At 36.3% G+C, this 3,468-nt stretch overlaps 1 protein-coding gene across 4 annotated transcripts in view; it reads left to right on the top strand.

Moving 5' to 3' along the window:
• The window catches only part of Tada2a (transcriptional adaptor 2A), a 57,680-nt gene that overhangs the window by 26,468 nt on the left and 27,744 nt on the right, over positions 1–3,468 (top strand). The gene's annotated exons all lie outside the window — the stretch shown is intronic.

Raw genomic sequence — 3,468 nt, 5'->3', positions numbered from 1 at the left:
ATATATATATATAGATCCCTCAGTTCAATCCTCAGTATCAAAAAAATTAAAATCATTAGACTTTTGTTGAGTTTCTTTTCTTCCCTCTTCATTTTCAGTGAACTTCTTATGTAAAACAGACCCCTGTCTTTCATTTTACTCTAGAATTAAATATGATATAATAGATCATACTCTATTGGAATCTGTATTCCTCAAAAAGCATTTTTACTATTTCTCTTAAGCCTGTATCATACAGCAAGACCCTGTCTTAAAAAAAACTATTATCATAGGCAGGAAAGGCAAGTAGAATACTTGTTGAATTATATATTGACTGGTTAACACATTCAATACTCTCACTAGAAGGGGAACTTGATTCCTCTTTCTGTAGCATAGCTACCTGGGTATTTGTTTCAGTAGGCCCAGCACAAAGAAATAATTCTTTTTTAAAAGTTTTACTGTGACACATTTTTTGAGCAACATATTTTTTGCAAAATTTCATTCCTCATTTCTCCCACACGACTTTAAGGAAAATCAAAGTGACGCAGATTGAACTAAAAGAGGAAAGCTTGAAAACAAACTACTTTAGCATTCACTAGATCCATTGTATTTGTTCAGTCTTGCATGTCAATCTCTTCAACTCCACTGACTCATGCTGTCTCTTCTCACCTCTTGTGCTATTCCTTTTAAGGTAGTATGCAGATTGCCATTCAGTATTTCTCCACATACACATTTGCTTTAATTAAAATGGTATTGTTTCCTAGCTTTTATTTTTCTTGCCAGAATAACAGGCTACTACTATGTGCAAGAAGGATAGTTACATAAATATCCTTTTAGATGTTGAAAATCAAACTTTTGAATCAAACTTTTCAAAATTTCTAATTTCAGTCATGGCTCAACTGTGTAAGGGACTTGAATCTGTTTCTCTAGGATCTAATCCAAGGTCATCTGAACATTGTTAAGAAAACTGTAATAATGATTGGTGTTTTTACTCTATTCTTTGCAGAATCTAGATTTGCATTTGTTCTTTGTGTAATGATGAGGGTGTAAAAGGAATAATCAAAGAAGCAATTGATTAATAATTTTAACTCAGTTAACTTTTCAAACCTATAACCTACTTAATCTGCGCTCTTCCTACAGTTTCTGTTTTTTTATTTTTGTTTTTTGTTTTGGGGTTTTTTGGGAGTACCAGGAATTGAACTTGGGACCTTGTGCTTGTGAAGCAGGTGCAGTGCTACTGAGCTAAATCCCCAGCCCTCTTCCTACAGTTTCTACGGTGTAGTAAGTTTCTGATTCTCATTAAACCAGAGCTGAAACATCAGTTATTAGTCCTTATTCATAATTTTGACACAACATAAATAATAATCCTTTCCCCCCAGCCCGATGGTGAACTGTAAGATGCTTAGATATCTTTTAAAAATAACATTTTATAGAGGTCTGGCAGCACTGGAGTGCAGGAGACAAGCTTGACAGGAATGACTAACTGGAGAGGGTAAATAGAGATTAAAGACAGAGATACAAAGATAATTTACCATGGGGGGGACCAGTGGGCTTTTGCCTCTAGTGGACTGAGCCTGAGCGTTTGGCTCACCTCACTTTTATTCACTTAGACAAGGAAGCAAGCAGTTAGGTTAATAGAAGACTATCTGCCTCTTGTTATCTGTAGTGTGTACCCAGGTAAACATCCTGCTATTGACTCTTCTCTGGAACTTGGAATGTGCTAGCATGCCCACATGTTGCCAGAGGAGGAACAGCTTGTTTTTCTCTTTTGTGCTCACAGAGGTCAGTTAGGTCTTGATCCTCATTATCTGGCCTCCTACACTGGAGGTCAAAGGGATATGGCAAAATGGCTTTATTTTTGGTTTTGAGTTCTTACAGTAGCTCTTTGGGCAGCATGACCCATGATCAGACATGAGGCCTCTTGAGCAATCTCTCCAAGAATACTCTGTGAAGGGGACTAGGAGTCCAAGGATACTCAAGGGAAAGAGCTTTTAGGTATGCCTGGCTCAGAAAGAGGGCCACAGATTCAATGGAAATCAGGACACCGGTTCAACCTCAGGCTAACTTCTGAGTTGATGTGTAGTCTTTAGGCAAGTCCCTGGAGTCTTGCTTGCCATTTCTTTGTGTCCCTGCCAGTAAAAAAGGGATGACACTGATTAGTCAGAGTATGAATGTCTCCAATGAAAGATGGTACACAATTGAGATTGGTGTTACTACCATTGCTGTATGTCATTATACTCAGTATTACAGAACATTAACATTCCTTTTACATTTCCTCACTTATAACTACTGGGAGGGAGCAGACTGGCTGGTTTTTGTATTTGGAAGCCATCTAAAATATTGGTGATGCCACCCAACCCTGTTCTTTAACCAAAGATTTTTTGCTTTGAATCAAGGTATTTGTTGAATAGAATTCGCTTATGTGGTTCATTACAGAGGCCTGGGATACAGTAGAAGGATAATGAATTGTATTCCAGCTATACAAGAAGGGTTTCAGAATGGGGCCAGAGAGAGTACTGCAAACATAGCAGTGTCTGAGAGGGGGCAAAAAAAGGAACTTCTGGAATCACCAGATGATCTTTTCTTCTATTTTATTTAAATAAACAGAAGTTATCGTTTCAGAAATAGAGATGCAAAAGATTCCTAACTTGGAGCTGTCCTGTCTTCTGGTATATTATGAGATATCAATTAGAGGCTTAATGCATTTACTCTTGCTCCTGTTTCCCCTTCTCTTTTCATTTGTAAGTCTCCCTTAAATTTGTGGGCTATTCTTTTTTTTTAAATTTTTTTTTTCTTTTTATTGAGGTTATTGGTACAATCTAGGTATACAATACAATTACATTCATCATTGGGATTCTGTACCTTTACATAATAGGTCTTGATTCTCATTTCTGCTCTTGTCCCTGCCCTCCCTTCACCCCCTCCTCCCCTCTCCATTTACAAACACTTTATTTCCATTTTTTCAGTTTCTCATATTTTTTTCCTCTCCCTTATTACCTCTCCCCCACCCTTCCCACTTTCCTTACACCTTTAGCCCTTTACTTCCTATTTCACATTATTAATTCTCTCATTAGGATCCTGTGTACTATTATAGTTTTTCACACCAAAGAAACTATTCGGTATTTCAGTTAAAGAAATCTCTGTATGAACATTAAAAATAGGGAATCCTAAAATAAAACTAAAAAAGGAAAGTAAAAGAAAAGGCAATGATGTAACATCAAAATAATCCTTAATTCTGGAGATGAAAATGGTCCCTGAACATATTTAAATTGCTTCTCGCTCTTATAGTCTTATCTTATTCTTTTTTCATTATTTAGAGAATACTTTCTTAGTTTCTGTAATCAAACCCACGTAGATATGACCTTACATATTTAGTACAATGTGTTACCCCTGTACACAGGGAAAAAATAAAAATAAAAATAAATTAACTTTTCTAGACCAATATGGTTGTCCATTTCTGTACAATGCCAAGTCAACACAGTAAATTGGGAT

This window comes from Fukomys damarensis, unplaced genomic scaffold (genome assembly GCF_012274545.1).
Source record: "Fukomys damarensis isolate Sample0158 unplaced genomic scaffold, DMR_v1.0_HiC HiC_scaffold_13, whole genome shotgun sequence".
Lineage (NCBI taxonomy): Eukaryota > Metazoa > Chordata > Mammalia > Rodentia > Bathyergidae > Fukomys > Fukomys damarensis.
This window is presented reverse-complemented; position numbering and strand designations above follow the sequence as displayed.